This window comes from Camelus ferus, chromosome 23 (assembly GCF_009834535.1).
Source record: "Camelus ferus isolate YT-003-E chromosome 23, BCGSAC_Cfer_1.0, whole genome shotgun sequence".
NCBI classification, from domain to species: domain Eukaryota; kingdom Metazoa; phylum Chordata; class Mammalia; order Artiodactyla; family Camelidae; genus Camelus; species Camelus ferus.
Genome location: NC_045718.1, coordinates 16545378 through 16567008, shown reverse-complemented (window position 1 = coordinate 16567008; position 21631 = coordinate 16545378). Strand labels below are relative to the sequence as shown.

The 21631-nt window shown below is 40.8% G+C and overlaps 1 protein-coding gene and 1 non-coding gene across 11 annotated transcripts in view; one reads left to right on the top strand and one right to left on the bottom strand.

Moving 5' to 3' along the window:
* SRGAP2 (SLIT-ROBO Rho GTPase activating protein 2) overlaps nucleotides 1-21631 on the bottom strand; it is a 233413-nt gene that overhangs the window by 92790 nt on the left and 118992 nt on the right. The window contains exon 1 of one of the 10 annotated variants that reach the window (XM_032467045.1): nucleotides 7500-7512. The exons of the other annotated variants lie outside the window; for them this stretch is intronic. The gene's annotated coding sequence lies outside the window, so the exon portion shown is untranslated. Of the gene's footprint in view, nucleotides 1-7499; nucleotides 7513-21631 lie in introns of those variants that run through there. 10 annotated transcript variants of the gene reach the window in all.
* TRNAA-AGC lies at nucleotides 9878-9949 on the top strand. The gene has a single exon. It is a non-coding gene; the product is annotated as a tRNA-Ala (tRNA).

Genomic DNA, 21631 nt, shown 5'->3' with positions numbered 1-21631 from the left:
TAAATGACAAGGGCGAGCACTGTCTTAGGAGCAGTGCTCTACAGAGTTCAGGCAGCAATCTTCTTGCAGAGCCCCAAGGAAGGGAATGGAAAGAGGCTTAAGACAATGGGTGCTTTCAGGAGCCCCCTTAGTACCCAGAGGAGAAGAGAGGAGCAGAGGGAAGGTTCAAATACCCAGGGGAAAAGAAACCACTTTTTGATCCATTCCCAAAACAAGGAGCATGATCAAAGAATCAACTGCTGAAGTTCGAGCAAAAAGAAGCAACAACAGGCCTTCCTGCATTCCTGCCTCTCTATGCCAGGCTGTCCTCTCAATTTGCAGGCTAGGAGTGTGGCTGCAGGCTGGCCTCTCCCCATGATCATCCCCACCCCCGACTCCTGGGGACAATTGAGCTGTGTCTCTGGCATGCGTAGAGCTGCAGGTCATGGCCATATTTAACAAGAACATTCATTCTCCACAGGCGCTACAGGGCTCTTCAAAACGCCCTTTGTGTCACTATGCCTTTCTTTCCACCCGCCTTGACACTAATTTAATCAAGATGTCCTAGCTCGTAGATGGGGTGGACTCATCAGTTCCGCATTCTTCGTGGCATTAGGGCTTGGAAGCAAAATATGTAGGGTTGAAACCAGCAAGTTGAGGAGATGGGGTCAGGGGCTCCAAGCCAGGGTGTGTCAACCTTTTGCGTAAACCGTAGGCATAAAGAGGGCACTAGGTTTGTGACATACTCTTACAATATCTAATTAACCCTGAATATTTTGCAGAGGTTGAGAAATATTTTCTTAGGCAAGTACACAGATATTCAGAAGCAAAAACAAAACAAAGCAAAGCAAAACAAAAAACAAAGAAAAAAGGCAGGATTTATTCATCCGCACTGTTTCTAGCATGCAGAACTGGAAAAGAGAACTTGTTGTCACAATTACCCCTGCTCTTTCTCTCCTATCTGCACTCCGTTCACTCACAATTTTGCAAAAATCTGAAAGCTTCAGTTGTCTTACCTAAAAGCCCGATTTTAATTCAGATGTGCCTTTCTTAGCTGCTTCTCTAGGTCACAGCCAATATCCAGATGTGAATCTCAAAATGGTGGTGGGGAATTAAACCAGTAAGAAAAATAAACAAAGAAACCGTCTGGAGCCCTGGGTCCCTGCCCAGATTACCTGATTCCTCGTCTGATGCTCTTTTCCTTTGCTGTGCTATCTCCTATAAAGGGCCTCCCCACCTTCCTGAGCTGATTTGTGGACGCACAACTGAGCCTCGGTCTCATGGGCCACGAGTCAAATTCAAGGTAGGCCTGAGGCAGGCCCGGGGGATTCAGACAACGTATGAGGAACTGATTTGAGTATGTGTTGAAATTCCCCTTGTCAATCACAGATCCCTTTAGTCATGACCTCCTGCCAGGGACATATAACCCATTCCCTCCATTATCTGCTGGCCAGTTCAATCAGCTCACATCACCATGGACAGAAATACAGTCAAAGGACTATTGTTTCACAACCCATGAGGGGATTCTCAGAAACCCAGCAAACAGGACTCCAGACGATAAGAAGGGTGTTTCCTCTGTAGCTTTTGGAGCAAAAAGAACCTTGAGCTCAATTCCATCCCCAAATGCCTAGATCAAGTAAGCAACTGGCTCGAGATCGGGAACAACCTTAAATGCTTAGGCTAATCCCTGGGTTCTCATGTAATTCTACAAACCAAATTAACCCCTAGTCATGAAAAACTGAAACGGTTTACAGCTACCTTGCAAAGCTTTACTAAAAAAGTTCACTACCCTCTAGCAAACAAACAAACATCTTCCTCATGCTGCTTCTTAAGGAAAGAACTGAGCCTTTGCCCTTCCCTTACCCTCTTTCTGCTGACTTGTATACTTTCTGCCTTTTCTGGAAAAACTGATAAGCAATGATTCTCCGATACTGTTAAATAATAAGACCATGGCTTACAGCTCTGACTTTTATATTAGAGCACAGAGGACTCATTCTAACCCAAGAGAGGATACTAGCTAAGCTAACAAGTGGCAGAAATTTGGGGAAATGGCCATTGGAAGCAGCCTCTGAGATGCAGAGAGCAGTATCTCATTCTACCATATCCGATAACCAAATGGTGAGCACAGCTGCTCTGGAGACTAGAAATGGCTCTGGGCTGAACAAAAGGTATTTGGTCCGAGAGTTGTCCAAGAGGAGAAGCAACACCTTGTGAAGCTTCATTTAATGAGATCTACAATATATTTAATATTGTCAGCTACTCTATCATCAGCTCTCAGAATAGTAACCCAGCGGTTATACAGAAATAATCTAGAGAAAAGTGTGATTTTTTTTCCTATCTCAGAATTTTCCCAGCATTTAAGTCTATAGCACAAAAGGTAAGCCCTGCACATTCTGATTCCAAATACAGTTGGAGTGTCTCTCCCATCTTTCTTCTCCACGTCTCCTCCCACTGCCTTAATTCAGGACCCCACTATCTCTTACATGAACTATGGAGATCGTTTAATTATCACTGTTCTTGCTTTTCTAATCTCTCTCACACCCAAACATTTAAGAGCAATCTTTCTAAAAGGCAAATCCGTCCATGGTACCCTCTTGGTAAAACTCATTACTGGAATTGTTTCAGTTAAGAAGCATTAATAGATGCTAAAAAGTAGTGGGCAAAGATGAGAAGAAATAGGATATTTCCACTGTCTCAAAGATTCTCTTCGTAAGATACTTGAAGTGCAAAGGAAAAGAAAGTAACTTACAGTGAAGAAATCTGGCAGACACCTACCTGAACCAAGCAATCGGAATGATCACCACTCATAATGGGAAAAATCAATGGGAAGTGGCTCTTGGTATAACACACAGCATCACTTCTATGGTGTTCTTATCAAAACCGCTTAACCTGAATCTAATTATGAGGAAATATCAGACAAACCAAAATTGAAGGACGTTCTGCAAAATAACTGGCCAGCACTCTTCAGAGATGCCAGTCATGAAAGACAGAGGAAGACAGAGGAAATCTCAGTGATTAGAAGGGACTAAGGAGACGGTACAACTTAGCACGAACGTGTGATCCTGACCTGGACCCTGAAACAGAAACTGGACGTGACTGGGGCAATTGGTAAAATTTGATGTAGAGCAGGAGATTAGGTAATAGTATTGTATTAGTGTTAATTTCCTGATTTTGATCATTGTACTGTGGTTATAGGAGATTTTAACAATAGTGGAATTTTTGTACTGCTTCTGCAACTTTTCTCTGAGTCTGAAGTTATTTCAAAACAAGAAGTTAAAAAACCAACAGAAACATTATGAGGCTTCCCCCTGGCTGGCTTCAGAGTGTAAGCTCTTTAACGAAGCAGGTGAGTTGGGCCTACCTATTCAGCCTCGTCACCTGCCATCTCCTACAAGGGTTCCGTGCTCAGCCATCCTCACCCACAGCACCTTCAGTTCTGGGACTCTATTGCTTGTCTTCCACATAAGCTGTTTCATCTCCCAGGAATTCCTATTCACTGCCACACATCCTCCTCCCTCTCCTTCCTAAGGCTCAAAGGACTATGTAAGGCAAGCCTCAGTTCATGCTTTCCTCCACTGAAGAACCCATTATTACACTGTATTATCACTGTTTATCTGCGTGCCTGTTTTTCCCACCAGACTGTGCTGTTAGGTCAGGGGCCTCGCCAGGCCATCTTCCCAGCCCCTGGCAATGCACCACACAGTCAGAACTCAAAAACTATTTGTTGAGTGAATCTCCACTTAGAAGCATTACCACACCTACCTCTGTATACTCTCGAATGGTTTATCAAATATTTTCATAAAAATCCCTGCACTTAATTACAGAATTTCAGGGAAAAATCTTTGAAAGATGAATCCAAAACCTTTATTTTAACAGATTAGAAACCAAGTCTTAGAAAGCTTAAAAAGTGAGGTCGCACTGTGAGTCACTGTGAGAGCTGGGGAGAGACCCTCCCTCTCAGATCAGGGTCTTTTTTGATGACGTTTGCAGAAAGCATTTAATAAACCCTTGCTCAAATGACCTGAATCACATGGGAGCAGCTCCACAATTCTGTACTTTATTCAGGTTGAAGCTGAACCAGGTGTGACTCTCAGGCCTGGCCTAACCAGGACACCTGACTGCATCCTGCAGTCAGCAACGTACAGCCGGAATACGCTAGTCTTCAGTGAGAAAGGCTAGTTTCCTACCTCAGAGACCTCTGATCCAGAGAGAGCAGAAGCTGGATGGCTCTCCTCCAGGGCTGGTGGGAGGATGAGGCAGGGACTCTGCATAGCCCCGAGCTATGTGGTATCAGGCCAGAGGCGACATGCTCAGATCACATCCTTACATCTAAGCTGGGGAGGAAGCCCATTCCTCATGTCAGAAATCATCTGCTCTGATTACAACACCCTTTTTAATCTCCCTGGCCCAGGAGAGAATATGCACTGATAACTTTAATAATGCCGGCAGGAACAATTAATTTCCATTCCCGCTCTTCATACACTGTTATGTGAAGGGGACTGGAAGGACAAAATTAAACTCCATTGGGACTTCAGCCTACAGCTCCGAAAACAGACAGACTACTCAGAACTCAGCATGGAAAACCTCACCCTGTGTCGGACGGATGTTAACTTGTGAATGCTTGAAAGACCTGAGTGGCTTCCGGGGACCTGAGTGGCTTTCGGGGCAAGGGTCAATGAAATTAAATAACATTTAAAAGCTCGGGCAGATTTGATATGAGTCTAATGGACATAGGAATCAAGCAAGATTTAAGCAAAAATAATCATGGAAATATTTTATATAGTTTCAAAGAGGTGTATCTATTTTGTTGGTCAATGTGTTCTACATTTAATGTACCGCTAATATAAAGTTTTTGACTACTCCATCAAGAATTTTTTTTCAAACTAAAAACTTGCCTATGTCAACTAGAAAAGGATACCTTGATTTATGTAACATTTCTCTTCCACAGCAGTTTCACATCCTTTCCGTTATCCTCACATCACTTCTAGAGGCAAAGTGGGCAAGGATGCTTTCTTGTTCAGTTCACTGATGCGCACAGAGGTCAGACCCTTCAGTAAGGCTCACGAGAAGGTAATGCTAGAGTTGGAGGATACTTTTTTTTAAATTCCCCGTCACAGGCTTATGCTATTGTATTCCTTCTCACTATTAGCAGAAAGGATGAGAAAAGGGCATAAAATTGAGTGGAGGTTCTGTTGAGGACATCACAGTTTCCCAAGCTCCGAAACCCAAATCTAAAGACATCTGCTCAGATGCCATTTATCCTGACCCCTTCAGAATACCCACCCCTGAGCCTCCCTGGTCTCACTTAGGTTCTATGAGCCATGCTGTTCTCAGTTTCTTTTTGCTCATTTTCATTTGCTCCTCTCTCCTCTTTCGCTGGCCCCTCAAAATCCTCTCTAGGTCTCAACGGCCCCCTCCTCCGAATAGTCACTTTCATGCCTTCATATCCTCAATCAGTTTTATGAGGTTAATTTTCAGATTTCCCTTCCAGCCGTAATCCTCACTGAACTTTCACCTTGCCATGTCTAAAACTGAACTCAGGAAGTGTGGTGCAGTGTCCTGGAGAGACCACTGGACAGAAGTTAGAAGGCCTGGTAAGTCTGGTCCCACCTCTGCTACTACCTAACTGGGTGACCTGAGGCAAGTCCCTTCTTCCTGGCTGTCAGATTCTTCACTAATTACAGGGTTGGACTAGAATCAGTGACTCTTCACATACTCCCCCAGTAAATGGCAACCCCAGTTTCCAATGGCTCAGGCCAAAATGCCTGGAGTCATCTTTGACTCCTCCTTTTCTCACATCCCACATTCAACTCAGCAGCACATTCAACTCAGCAGCACATTCAACTCAGCAGCGAATGCTCCATCTTCAAAATACCTCCCAGAATCTGACCACATCTCACGATCTCCACATCTTCCACTCTGTTCCACCATCATCTCTACCACCACCATCTCCTGCCTGAATTATTTAGAGAAGCCTCCTTAACTGGTCTTCCTGTGTTCCCACCTCGCTCCACCTTGTCTTTCCTTAATACAGCAGCCAGAACAATCCTATTTCAACAGGAGTCAGATTGTATCATCCTCTGTTTCAAATTCTCATATTTTAATAGCCTCTGAGGCTCCTCCTGATGTGGTTTGTCCCCCTTCCCCAACCACATCTCCTACCACTCTTCCTCTCGCCTATCGTGTGCAAGGCCACCTTGCTGTTTCCCTAAGCAGATAAGCACCCTCCCATCTCATGGCCTAAGACATGCTGCTTCCTCTGCCTGAAATACTCTCCTCAGAGAGCTAAATAGCAAAATCCCTCATTTCCTTCAAGAACCAGCTCCAGTGCTGATTTACCAACGAAGCCTTCCCTGACCACCTTATACAAAACAGCAAGTCCCCAGCACCCTCATCCTCTTTATCCTACTTTGTCATCTTCTGATATATTACATATTTACTGGCTTATCTGTATATGACCTGTTTCTCAGACTAGAATATAAGCTCCATGTGGGCAAGGAATTTTTGTTTTGTTATCTGTTGTATCACAGTGCCCACCACAGTGCCTAGGACATGGGAAGCACCTGCAAATGTCTGTTGAATGACCAAATGAATTTTGGTCCTCTCTAGCCTTTACCTCCTTCCACCTCATATCAGATCACTTGGGAGGGATGGCTTCTTTGCTATTCCTCTTAATAAATCCCATTCTTTCAGTTCCCATTGCCATTATCCAAGAACTGGTTCCTATTATCTCTTGAATTATTGTAGTAGGCTCCCAAATAGTTTCTTCCACCCTAAACCACACTGAACACTGCCCCCAGTGTCACTGTAAACCATGGCTTTCTATTTTTCACTGCCCTACATACAACGGTCAATGGCTATCTTTGACCAGTGGCTCGAACGCCTTGAGTTGGCATTCAAATCCCTCCACACTCAGTCTCCAAGCTCATCCCACACATCTCTCCTCTTGCTGGCCAAGAGAAAGTTTCTGCTGCTGTCAGACTGGTCTCATGGGTGGCATCTCTAATGGGGACAAAGAGGCAGGAGAGGAAGTGGGCACCAGATAATATGGAAATATTCAAGATATTTCCAGAAGAGAAGAAATGGATGGATAATTAAGAATCCTGGCAGCATATAATTGAAAAAAAAAAAAACCAGTCCATTCCTTCCCTTGTATGACGCTTACCTGACTCACCTCTCACGAATCTGTACATTTTCCAAACTCCTATAGACAACTAATTATCTGTACCACTCATTAAATTGATGTCTTAAGTTGTAACTTGCTTCTGGAGTCTATGGCCTGTCTATCCAACTAAGAAATCTAAGATCTTGAATCATGTTTTAAGCTTGTTCTGCAGCCCTTTTATAGTGCCAAGTTGAATACCGAGCAATTATAGACAATCAAATAATATTTATTAAATTGAACTGAATGACCTGGTAGTGGTACTTGTGCTCCTGGATTTGAATAAAGCAATGCTCTCTCTCTCTCTCTCTGAAGGAATTGAAATCACCATCTGAAAAGGTACCTGCACTCCCATGTTTTTTAAAGAGTCCCTGAGAGAAGAATCAGGTGAACTATGCAGTTTTCCTGCCTGAGAACTCAAAGACCCAGAAAGGCCACTGATTCACAGAGCTGCAAAGAGAGAGGGCTTTTTTTTTTTTTTCCTACTCTCCACCCTCCAAATGAACATCAAAAGGAAAACAAGGTCATGGGAAGAGGCAAGGCAGGAAAGGATGCAATGCTTTTGTGTGCAGAAGAGTTGGATTATCTTGGCTTTGGAGAAGAGATGATTAAAGCTAGAGACTGGATCTCCCAGTTTGCCTCCAGTATTTCCTTGCTACCCTCTATGATAACACACTGCTCAAAAAGATTAGCTTAGAGAGACAAAGGCCACTGTAGCAGGGAGAAGGGCAGGTGCACCCCTCTACAAGGACATAACCAACGCTCTGCAGAGCACTTTCTTTCTCTTTTAACTTTACTGAGGAATAATGAACAAATATAACTGTATATATTTAAAGTGGTATCCATATACATTGTAGAATGATTACCAAGATCAAGGTAATTAGCACATCCGTCACCTCACATAGTTAACTCTTTTTTTGTTTTTGTGGCGAGGATGCTTAACACCTACTCTCAGCAACTTTCAAGTACACAGTATTATATTATTAACTGTATGCTGTACATCAGATCCTCAGAACTTATTCTTATAACTGAAAATGCGTGCCCTTTAACCATCACCCCATTTCCCCCTCCCTCAGACCTGGGCAACCACCATTCTATTCTCTGTTTCCATGAAATTGGCTTTTTTTTTTTAGATTCCATATGTAAATGATAACCAAACAGTATTTGCCTTTATCTGCCTGGCTTATTTCACTTAGCATAATGTCCTCCATGTTTATCCATACTGTCACAAATGGCAGGATTTCCTTCTTTTTATGGCTGAATAATACTCTATTGTACGTATATACACCATATTTTCTTTATCCATTCATCTGTCAAAGGACGTTTAGGCTGTTTCCATATCTTGGCTATTGTGAATAATGCTGCAATAAACATGGGAGTGCAGATACCTTTTCAGACAGTGGTTTCAATTCCTTTGGATTGGATTTCAATTTGATTTCAGATACTGATTTCAATTCCTTAGGGAGTGGAACTGCTAGATCATAAGGTAGTTCAATTTTTAATCTTTTGGGGAACCGTCATCCCTTCTTCCCTAATGCCTGTGTCAACGTACACTCCGAGCAACAGTGTATCGAGGATCCCTTTTCTCCATATCCTCACCAACATTTTTTGTCTCTCGACTTTCTGATAATTGCAGAGCACTTTCTTCCCAGGTTTTACTGATTCTTATGACATTCTGGGAAGGAAGAGCGAGAGTATGAGTAATATTCTTCAGTGTGAAGATGAGGAAACCGAACCTAGTGTATGAAAGTTCCACTGAGGCAGCCACGGCCCAGGTCAGGCACAGGTCTGAGGACTAGACTCTCGGCTGAGCTGAGAGACAATGAGGAAGACAGAAGAGGAAGAAAAGGGGAAAGAAGAAGAGGGAAAACCCTCTTTACTTATTTGATGTCAAATGGAAGTAGGGTATTTCCAAATGCAAGCACAGGTGTTCCTACAAACAAGTGACTTTCCAGAAGATACCAATGAGATTCTGGATTGCCTCTGGACGTAGCCGAACATGGTCCAGCAGGAAGTCAAGACTACACAGGCAGAGAACCAAAAGGAATGTAGGAATGCGCTGTGGGATAACCAGCAGATAGAATGCTGTCTAGTCATTAAAACAATGTTTCTAAAGAGGAAGCAATGACATGAAAAATGTTCACTTAAAATGGCAAATGAAAAAAACCACACAAAACTTAACACACAATTATCACCCCTATTTTCTAAAGAAAAATGTGCATAGAAAAAAAGATTGGAAGGGAATACACCAAAATGTTAACACTGATTCTAAATAATCATTATTTTCTTTTTATTATTTTTGTTTTCCCCACCATATATATCTTGGAAGAGTATGTATTACTTTTACAATTGGAAAAAAAATTAAACTAAAGGGTTTCTTTTGTTTGCGTCCAAATACAAGGAAACAGAAAATTAAAATAGAAAATGTTGCTTCTCAGCCTTGTCCCTGGGCCTTACCAATAACTAATTAGCTCAACAAGAGGACGATTCTGAGAGCTCTTGAGACCATGAGGAAGTTCCTGTGGTCTCTTCAAAGACCAGAATTAGTGAAAACAATTAAAATTAGCCTATAACTGGACGTTTCAAGCTGGGTAAACACTAGGAAAAGCTGGATAGAGACCCACATGATTGGTGGAACACAGAGTAAAAGAAGGGAAAAAGAAAGAAAGAAAGAAAAGACTAAGGGCGGGCAGGATCAGGTAGAAAAACCATGAGAACAGAAAAAGTCCAAGGGGGGAAGGTATAGCTCAGTGGTAGAGCACATGCTTAGCATGCATGAGGTCCTGGGTTCAATCCCCAGTACCTCCATTAAAAAATAAATAAATAAACCTAATTACTGCCCCTACCGCCCCCCCACACACAAAATAAACCAGAAAAAAGTCCAGTATTCTAAGGAGAGAAGAGAATGGAAAAATTGAAGATGCTATCTCAAAGGAAGGAGAATCTAATTTTTATTCCTCATTTTAAATAAAAATCATGCTCAGACAAGCAGGGAAAAATTCAAAGGAAAATTCCTGACAAAGACAAATAGGAAAATCAAAAGAAGCCAGTCCTGCAAGGAGGGAGGCTGGAATCAAAGCTGCCTCCTCTCCCTGGACAAGCCCAGCAAGAAGCTGAATCAGAACAGCACAAGGGAAATTCCAGCCTGCCAGGAGCACCGAAATGTATTACTGCAGAATGCACAAGTCAGTCATTCCTTGCACATGGCCCTGAAGCTTCCCAGTGCAATGACTGCCACCTTTCTACGTGTGAGGCAGCAGAGCAGAGGGCTGTGAACAGATGACTTGGGAAGCAGGTCATCAAGACACAAATCCCAGTTCTGCCACCAACCAGGTGTATAACCTCAAGTCAACTGCTTAACCCTTCTGCCCACATCCTTATCTATAAGGAGATGATAAAACTAGTACCTGTCTTAAAGGGCTGCTGTGATGATTAAATAGGTTAACACAATGTCAAGTACAGAGCACAGTCCCTAGGCATGCATGGCTAGCACTCACTCAGTTATCATTATTACTTATATTATTGCTGTGAATCTTCTAATAAAAAATTGGTACCTAGTCAGCTTCCACCCCCATTAGTGTAGCTTCTCCAGGGAGTAATACGTTTTTACAAACTATTATTTTTTTGGTGCCTGATGAGGCATATTAATAATCTTCTTTTCTCAGAGAGACATCTTATAGTCAAATATAAGAGGTACAGAGATGGTAAAAAGTAACTTGTCTAGAATTAACAATTGATGTTAAAACTATCAGATGAACAACTGAATTAGCACCCAACATTAGTATGATAGCATCATATATAAAACCATACAATAGGCTTTTTCATCATGTGAGAAAAAAAATGTAACTGTAAAATAGAGGGTCCAAACTCACTATCCTAATGTGGGGGGGGGGGGTGGCGGTAGAGGGTCAATATTGACATAATTATTGCTGGGTTTATTTCCTGATGTGATACAACATGAAGTATCCAACATCTCCTATTACATATTCTAGTCAAAATATATATAAATAGGTTTGACCTTTAGAACCAACTTGTAATTTACAGGAAATATAGGGTACAGGAAGAAGCTAACAACACATGGAAGCAACCAGACAAATCTGGACGGTGGGAAAAGCTGCAGGACAACTGGCCTGGTCTATTTAACAAGTCAGTGTCATGGAAAAGGAAGAGTACCAGATTAAAGGAGACTTAAGGGACATAAACTCAATGGGTATTAGATACTGGCTTGGACAAACCAGCTGTCAAGGACATTTTTAGTACAATTAGGGAATGTTTACATGGCCTGGGTATTAGGCGAGATGAAAATTTACTGAAATGGAAAAGTGGAGACTTGACTAAAATAACAGATTATATAATAGTAAATACAATACAATCTGGTTTTTTATTGTATTTTTGCTTCTTATATTTTCTAATTTCCACAATGCACATGTGCTATAAAACTTTAAAAGATTATTCGAAAGAATAGAGAGCAAGGAGGAAGAGAATAAAGAAGAGATGGGGAGAAGGACAGGTTAGAAAAAAAGAATACCATTTATAAGTCCTGAAACATGGGTGGTAGGGTGATGCAGTAGAAAGAACGTGGGAGTTCAAATTCCAGTGTCACCTCTTCTTGGTCTTACAAAAGAGTATTGTACCAATGCAAGCTTTAATTTTTTCAGCTATACAATGGGAAGAAAAATAACCTTCCAATATAATGTTCATAGCAGCATTATTCATCATAGCCTCAAACTGGAAATGTACACAAATGGTCATCAACAGTGGAACAGATAAAACTGACAGTCTCATATCCCAGGAACCCCTTCCCCCCACCCTAGGGAAACTGCGACTGCTGGTCATCATAGCTGCTGCCCACAGTAGAAGAGATGGAATTTGGAGTTCAAAGCCTGCCAAGGGGCTTGATAAACAACCTGGGTTTTCCATGGAAACCGCAGAAAGGTCATACCTTAAGTGTATAGAATATGTTCCAGAACTAAATCAAAACAGACCCACTTTAAGGAAGCATAAAACCAATTCCCCACAAGGTGGTCAACCAGTAACTTAACTGCCTACTAGAAGAAAACTTAACACTCTTCAGAGGACAATAAACACATACAGAGTCTCAATAATAACATCTACAATGTTCAATATATCATAAAAAATTAGTAGACATGAAAAAATAAAGAAATGTAATCCAAGGTCAAGAGAAAAAAAATCTATAAATGGAAACAGAACCATACATGATGTAGATGTTGAAAACAGCAGATAAAGATTTTTAAATAACTGCAAAATATATTTTAAAAATAATGGGTGAAAAGAGAAATTTCAGGAGTTACAAGGAAACTGTAAAAAAAAGAACCAAGTGGAAGTCATAAAACTAAAAATTACAATATCTGAAATAAAAAATTCATTGGATGGTATAAATAAGTTTGGATACAACAAGAGAGAGGATTGGTAAACTTTAGAAATCACCTAAACTGAAGCACACCCCCAAAAAAAAGCTTGCCTCAGTGACCTGTGGGACTGTATCAAGCAGTCTAACCAATGTGTAACTGGAGTCAAAGCAAGACGAGAGAATGAGACAGAAAAAATATTTGCCAAAATTTTTCCCAAATAAAGGAAACACCACTACCCACAGATCCAGGCTGTTTAGATATTATACTTATCTAAGCCAAATTAAAAAAAAAAAATGAACACCACACTTAGACTCATTGGAGTCAAACTGCTGAAAACCAAAGATAAAGAAAAAATATTAAAAGCAGCCCCCAAAACCCTCAAAACATTAAATCCAGGGGGACAGTAATAAGAATCACAGCTGACTTCTCATAAGAAACAGTGGAAACCAGGAAGGAAAGGAATGGCATATTTAAATTGTTGAAAGAATATTACACAATTTCATTTATATAATTAAAAAAAAAAAAAAACCCAGCAAATACTTATGCTAGGATAAGGGCTTTCAGGGGATAATGAATGGAAGAGGGAAAAAGAGGGCGCTCGTGGGATACTGGTAACATTCTTTTTTTTTAATCTGGTGATAATTACATGTTTTCCATTTGTAAAAATTCACTGAGCTGTACATTTTACAATATGCGCACTTTCTCTAACTACTTTATACTTCTCTAAAAAGTTAAGGAAAAAAGACCTTTACAAACTACATGAAAAGACTAGAGGAAGTACATCGAGGGCCTACTACTGTGTACAATATTTATAGTAAGCGTTTTATGAAAGCTTGTTATTTATTAGTATTATTATTATCATCATCCCACAGAAAGTTTTGGGAGATCTAAGCGGATTTTAAAAAAGGGCTGAAAAGCCATAAGCTCCCTGGGGGCAAATCTTACTCCTTAATTTGATTTTAAGCTCTTTTTAGCATGTAGCATAATGTTATATATATAGTTTTCCCTAAAATACTTATTGACTGCATGCTTTTCTCATTCAGGGTAGTATTCAAATGTGTATGTACAAGGTTGCATGTGGACACTTTTGTTTCCTGTCCCCTGCACATCTCTTCCATACTCCATATTTTTACATTGTTTTTCTGATTCTCTTAATCATCCCTTCCTTGATTTATAAAGATTGAAGTACCTTTGAATGTTCTGAACATAGCACCTTGGGCTCTTTTCAGAAAAGGCAGCTAGATACCTGAGAACTAAAACATCAAAGAGGCAAACATATAAACTAACCTAAACCAAAGACAGCAGGCATCTTTGATGCACACATTCCCTCTGAGCTGAATCTTCCTGAGGCCAAAAAAAGCCTGGACCACCCAGAGAGAAGCCCCCAGGGAGAGGATACAGATGCTGCTGACCTAGTGTCACAGAAACGAAAGCTAAAATGCCACGAATGGTACTAGCTGCAAAGCGCCCCTCAGTGTTGGCTTTGGCAGCAAACCTGTCGCCCCTTATCAGCAGAGATACCTTTGAAGTAGCTGGCAGCCTTCCATCCCCTACTCAAATAAGCTCAGCTTCACATCCTATTCTTTTTTCCAAAGACACTCTCTTCATCAGATATGAGAGAATAAAGCTCAATTAATCAGAACAGATTTTTGCTACCAACAAGATAAATTAGGCAACTGGAACAGCTGTCTGTAAAGCACCGCACAACGCTGTTAGTGACCACGTTATGAAATGGAAGACATTCAGTCAGTACAAGATACTGAGTTCCGTGGGGGAGGAGGTGCAGGGTAGACTGGGGAAGAGAGGGAGGGGTCAATCAATCATCTACTTCTTCGTCTCCAAGTTAAACCCTTTCGCAAGAGGGCAGAGCACAACCTTTGCAAATTCATTTTTTCTCCATTTATTCAATCTACAGCACTTACCAGGGGACATTCAACTAAACCAGCAGTGGGGGTCATTTCCTCTCCTTTTCTTACTGATGACAACACCACCAGAGAATATGCCTCCTTACAGAATTATCCTCCTTTCTCCTCACATATGCCAAACAGCTGGCCTCCAAGACTCCATAGGAAATCCTATCCCAAGGGGATGAACAGGTAGGTGGGTAACAAACACTGCTTTTAGTTTCAAATCGCCTTTATCCTCTTTTACTGTGAGACCCATTTCCTTGATGCCAAAGGAAATCTGACTGGTCATGGTGATTTTCTTGTGACTGATCTAACGGGAAAAGGACATGCTTAACATCTGAGGGCCCTGGAGAAAACTATTAATTGAGCCTCTTAGGTTTCTTCCTCAGCACACTTCTTACACCCCCGGCTTCCTGCAGTGTTATCTATTTACCTGAAGCCAGATTCACCCTGTGTCATCCTCCAAGAACAAAGCAAGGAAACCACAATGGGTTGCCAAGACAAACTGACCTAGGTGCTTCAGCACAATCTGTAGCAGGGGCAAACATGGCTCACAGACAGACAGGATCTTATGGCTTCAGAGGTACCTCTGTGCTCTTGGGTTCCCCCAAGATGGAAATCAGAGAGTCTACAGCAGTGGTCCTCAACCCTGGCTACATGCTGGGCCCTATCCCAGAGACTATCATTCAATTGCCCTGGGGCAGAGCCTTGGCATGGTATTTTTTATTATCTTTTAGATCAACTTTATTGAGGCATAATTTACATACAATAAAATGGACCCAATTTAAGTATACACATTCAATGTATACATTTGGACAAATGCACACACTGATGCAAACACCACTATGATGAAGACTGTGTAACATTTCCATAAACCCCAGTTCCCCTGTGGTCAACCCCCATCCCCACTCTGGCCCCAAGGAAATCACTGGTTTACTTTCTATAACTATAGATTAGAGTTATCTTTTATAAAATCTCATATAAATAGAATCATACAGAACATAGTCATTGTGCCTGGCTTCTTTTTATCAGTATAATGTTTTCTGAGTTCATCTACATTATTCTATCCATCAGCATTTCATTCCTTTCTATTGCTGAGTAGTATTCATGTATGGAGATACCATAACATGATTTTTCCACAATATAATTATCCATCTGTTGATGGGTATTGGGGTTGTTTCCAGTTCGGGGTAATATAAATAAAATATTAGTTGCCTATGGCAGCCATAACAAATTAATGCAGACTTGGTGGCTTAAAACAACATGTATTTATTCTCTTATAGATCTGAAGGTCAGAAGTCCAAAACCAATTTCACTGGGCCAAAACCAAGGTGTCAGCAGGGCTGCGTTCCCTTAGAAGGGTCTCAGGACGGCCCGTTCTCTTGCCTTTTTTCCCAGCATGTGAAGCTGCTTTCCTTGGCTCATGGCCCTTCCTCCATCTTCAAAGCCAGTGACCTAGCATCTTCTCTCTGTAACTTTGCTTCCTTCTATTTCTCTCACATGGCCTCCTTCTCTTTTTTCTGTAATCTCCCTCCACCTCCCTCTTATAAGGACACCAGTGATTGCATGTAGGGCCCACTTCCATAATCAAGCATAAAATCCCCATCATAAGATCCTCAAATTCATTGTACGTGTAAAGACTTACGGATAATGTAAACATCCTCAGGTTCTAGGGATTAGAACATGGACATCTTTGGGGTAGAACCATTATTCAGCCCATAACAAAAGCTATTGTGAATATTCAAGTACAAGTCTTTGTGTAGGTACATACTTTTATTTCTCTTGGATTAATACCTAGACATGGAATTGATGGGTCATATGGTAAGTGCATTTAACTTCATAAGAAATTGCTAAACTATATTTGAAAGTGGTTGGACCACTTTTCACCAGAAACATATGAGAATTCCATTCGTCTTAACAGTTGTCAATCTTTTAAAGTGTTGTCAGTCTTTTAAAGTTTAACCATTCTAGTGAGTATACAGCACATCTTCTTATAGTTTTAATTTGCATTTGCCTGATGATGAATGATATGAGCATCTTTTCACACACTCATTGGCCATTTATATGTATCTTCTTTAGTGATGTGTCTATTAAAAACTTCTGTGTATTTAAAAAAATTGGGGTACTCAACATACTATTGAACTCTGTATTGAAAATACATTCTCCCAGTTTGCGGCTTATCTTTCATTTTCTTAACAACGTTTTTCCAAGAGTGAAAGTCCAAGAGTTGATGAAGTCCAGTTTATATTATTTTTTTCTTTGATAGCTCATGCTTTTTAGATCCTAAGAAATTTTTGTGTCTTCAAGGTCACAAAGATGTTTTTTAAAAACTTCCCAAGTTACTCTCTTGCAAAGGCAAAGTTGAGAACTACCGGACTATTGGGAATCTGACCTAGCTTTCTCAGTTTAACCTGACTTTCTGCCACAGACCCTTGGGGTAATAAAGGTAAAACAGGAGTACAGTTACCTGAAATACTATAAAAAGCAGAATACAATTCAACATCTTAGGACTGTCTGAATTGACTGGCTCCCAAGCCTAAGTGTGAGCAGCTGTTAAGGGCTAGAAACTGACTTGAAAAGCCAAGTCGGAGGTGCTGTGAGTGTGTCCCAGATAAGCGAAAGGAGGAAGAGGGAACAGGACTGTCCTCTCCCCAGTAGGAAAAAGCACACCCAAGTTTATTTCAGTTTAAACTGAGGAATTGAGAAAAATTACTTCTATTCTTGGTGGGATTCTTTAGAACTTGCCACTCACAGCTAGGAGTCAGAGTTGGTAGTACTTGGACCCCGTGTTTGAAGCCACCGCATTAAACAAATGAAGGTGGCAGCAATAATATTTGCCCAAATCTTGGTTCCAGCAGGGGTTAGACAGACTGTGCTTTCATTACATGAAAGGGGATGTCAGAAGCACCAAACGGGCTCCATTTCCCCTGGAGTCCTAGACAAAGTGAGCCTGTTTCTAAGCTGCAGACAGGAGGCTACTTTCTCTGGATGTTATATTTAGCTAAAGGAATGTCCACCATGGCTTCATGCACCATGTAAAATATGTTCTGGCAGACATAACCACAAACCAGAGGGCCAGCAGGGAGCATCCCTTAAAGGAGGTTCAGTAGCATAGAGGGGCCAATTGTGCAGATACCCTGACAACCCCAAATTAGCCGAGTCAGCTGTGAGCCAGATTTTTGGTCAATTCTCATATTTAATGAGTCTTTGTTTCCCTCTTACTAGAGATTCTGCCCGTGGGGAGAAAAACATGTTGCCCTCTGTCACTCTCGACTTCCAGCTGTTTGCCCAGACACCGGGTAGGAGAAACAACCCAGTGTTGATGTTTAACACCACCGTACCTTTGAAGGGTGGTGTGCAAGAGAAACAGTGAGGTTAATTCTGTAACTAAGTGAAATATCTGGATTCAAGGGTAAAGAATAAGAAAATCCAGGGTACTGTCTACTCTGCATACAATACCTAGAGAGGGCTAACAGAACAAGCAGGTGGAAAGCTTTGCCTTCTAGAACCTGACGACTGTATTTAAATACTAGCCTCATCTCTTTTTCACTTAAACTCTCTAAGCCTCAGTGTCTTCCTTCATAAAGTAAGGATAAGAATAGTAACTACCTTATAGAAGTAGTGTAAGGATTAAACAAGATAATGTACACCAAGTGCTTAACACTGTACCTGGCACACACACTAGGTTCAAGAAATTTTGGATTTGATTATCATAACCTTTGCTAGTGAATCATTGAGTTTTATAGATTAAAAAAAATTTTTTTAAAGAAAATCTGTGACTCTTGCCAGTCAGATTCAAATTCATGTAAAACTTGGTAAATTTTCACAGGTGTTCATAGCTGGACCAGAACTATAAAGGCATCTTTTCTGAAGCCTGTGTGTCTGGAGAAATGCAGATTTTCCTTTTGCTACTGGGACCAAATCTACAGGTAAAATGAAAGGTATATCTGTTTCATATATTTGGATTCCAGTGTGGCGTCTCTCGGTTGCTGGCCGTGACAGATAACAGAGTCTGAAACAATGCTTTATTCTTTAAGAAACGTGGTTTTCAATTACTTAAGCTGGCCTCCTCTCCATACCCACACCCACTTTTGTCTGCCCTTATCTCAGGGACTGCTGCTTACCTATCACAGCTGGACAAGGGTCATCCGACAACCAGAAGGAAGCCCTGAGTGTAGGACGTCTTTGTCATCATATGACTTATAGTCTATTAGATTTCGAAGGCAGCATAGTGATCATATTGTCCAAACACTTTTCTTTAAACTTGAGGTAATTGAGGCACAGAAAGGAGAAGTAATTGTCCAGAGTTTCAGACTTACTGGCAAAGCTGAGCCCTCGAGAAAGGGTCCCATGGAAAAGGCCCCTGCTCTCAGAGCACAAAGTAAGCCCCAGGAAGCATGACTGTAACTGACAGGGTGGCCAGGGACATTCCTCTTCTTATCTTCTTATCTGATTACCATAGCTTAACCAGAGGGATTCTAATTCTTCATGCGCAGCACATTCTAAACAAAAGAGACTAAATATCTGAGGAATGGAGAGAAAATGCTTCTCTGCCCATTACTAGAAAGCAGAGAGGCTCTCACCCAGCCAAACAGAATTAATCTATTCTTACGATCCGCCAAGCCAGCTTCTACCTTTGAATTCTCTCCCTACATTGGACCCCAGGTGAGAGAAAAAGGTTATTCACCCAGTGGGATAGTAAACCTTGGCTATTCAACAATCCCATGGAAATCTCTAATCGACTATAATTTAACTGATGAAAAGTTACAAAGATCAAGAGAAAGTCCTATGATGTGAAACTGTATACAACAATATGAATCAATCTCACAGACAGAGTGTTGAATGAGAGAAACCAGACACAAAAGAGTACACACTGGATGGTTCTATTTATATAAAGTATAAAACCAAGCAAAACTAATCTCTGCTGTGAAATGTCAGGACCGGTGTTATCCTTGGGGCTTGGGACCATCCCTCCCAACCCCCCAGTGACTAGAAGGGAGCATGAGGAGATTTCTAAGGTACTCAAATAATCTGTTTTCTTGATCTGGGACCTGGTTACCAGGTGTGTTCAGTTTATAAAAATGCATTTCGCTGTAATCCTATGATATATGCACTTTTCTTCAATGAAATGTAATATATAAACAGTTCTGTGAGTAATTAGAAATTCTTTCCTACACCCTCAGCATAGAAATGCATGGCTTAAGGAGGTCAACCCTGGGACCACGGGTAGGAATATCATTCACGGGTGGATGGGGAAACCCGCCACGTCTTGTACACATGCCATGCACTTTGCTGAAATGTGAATGGCATTTGAGGAACCAGAAACAACTTGTGGCTTTGATAACTGGCTGCCTTTAGCATAAACATCTCTGAGATCTGGAGGGGTTCTAAGACTCCCTCTCAGCTTGGGTCTTCCCTAACTTTCTCTAATCTCCCAGCTTTAGACCTCGCAAAGTGATAAGTTATTTAGAAGGAGAAGCAGTGCATCTATCTGGACAGTTACCCATGTACTTATCAAAAGAGGACATCCAAGACATTATCTACAGAAATGAAGCACTAGTTTGGAAGTGAAGTTAAAGGGTATGTTCATGGTCGCCCATTTTTTCATCATCTAACCCATCTTCCAGAAGTTACATGATTAAATATGTCTAAGAAAATTTGTTACTACTGAAATTGATTTGGTTGTAAAATAACATGAGTCAGTTTTTAAACATCTTTGTACTATCATGTGTTAAATGGTTGCTTTATAAGTAAGGATTCACTGGCTTATGTGTATATTGAAAAAAAATTTCCAAAACTGTATAAAACTTAAACTAATATAGACTATTAAGAGAAATCAGTGAAATCTAGATAGCTGAATGTCTCTTGTAGAAGTTTTTTTCTCTGATGAACAAAGGAAATGGGGGAGGAAACTAACAGTCAACCCCCTTTCTTCTCGAGATAGTCTAAGTGGCTGTCAAGATCATAGACAACTGGTATCTGATCACTGTCAAGGTTCCACCTAAATAGGTTAAAATTTTTAAAAAATAAAAATTATATATATTTAAGGTGTACAATGATGATTTGATATACATATTCACAGCGAAATGACTGCTACCTTCAAGGTAATTAACATATCATCTCCTAACACAGCTACCGTTTCTGTGTGTATGAAAAGAGCCCTTGAAATCTACTCTCTTAGCATATTCCCAGTATTCAATACAGTATTATTAACTATAGTCATTAATTTTAGTCACATACACGCATCACGAAGTGCTGCAGAGTAATTCAAGTTAATGACAAGCAAGCCAGAGCAGATGCTGGAAAGCACAAGGAGATACTGAAAAGTACCGCTGCCCCAAAATGAAGTCTGGCCCCAACCACAGCACAGCCGGGCCACTAAAAATAGCCAGCAAGCTCTTCGCGGAGTTATCTTTCTCTTCTTTCTTTTCATCCTCAGATGACTGTACCGTTAAATCCTGTCTCTGAGACACAGAAAAAGCCCCTTCAGAGATGCAATTATGTAGATGTAAGATTCTAAATGAGTTCTTTTTTCATGCTGGTATAAACAGAAGAAATTGGGCTCTAATTCCAGACCTACTGAGATCTGGAAAACTTCCTCACGTTAAGAATGGAAAACTGACTGAGAGCTAGAGCTACTATCGACCACAGACCTATTTATTTAAGTCTACTCCCTCCCAGCCTCAAATTTTAACACTGGGTATTGTTAACTGGAAACCAATGAATTCCCTATATATGAAACCAATGAAATAGCCCTATGTATTCTCTTTTTACCTATAACCTGTGGGAAGATTATTTGCCTTCTAAAAAGTCTTCTGGGGATGTCAGAGCTTCAACGGGAGACACAGTAGGTATATTATGTACAATGGTTGGGGCTTTTGCCACAATCTGTAACCAAAATTCATGAATAAATGACTCCATTAAAAGCTCAGGTTGATAGAGCTTAGAAAAGAGCCTCTTGAGTTTCCAAGAGGCTGCTTCCACTACTGACAGGTGAGGTGAATTTGGCATTTATTTCTTAAGATTATCACAATCAATTCTGAGTTTTTCCTTGGTCAAATTTTTCAACATACACCCAAGGTATAGTGACAAACAATGAGCTTCAGAAAGCATGCAGGGACCCAAAGACAAAGCTATGTCACGATAAGAATAACCAAGTCCATGAGTTCACCTTGGCCAAGATGAGAACTTAGAAAGAGAAATAAACCAAA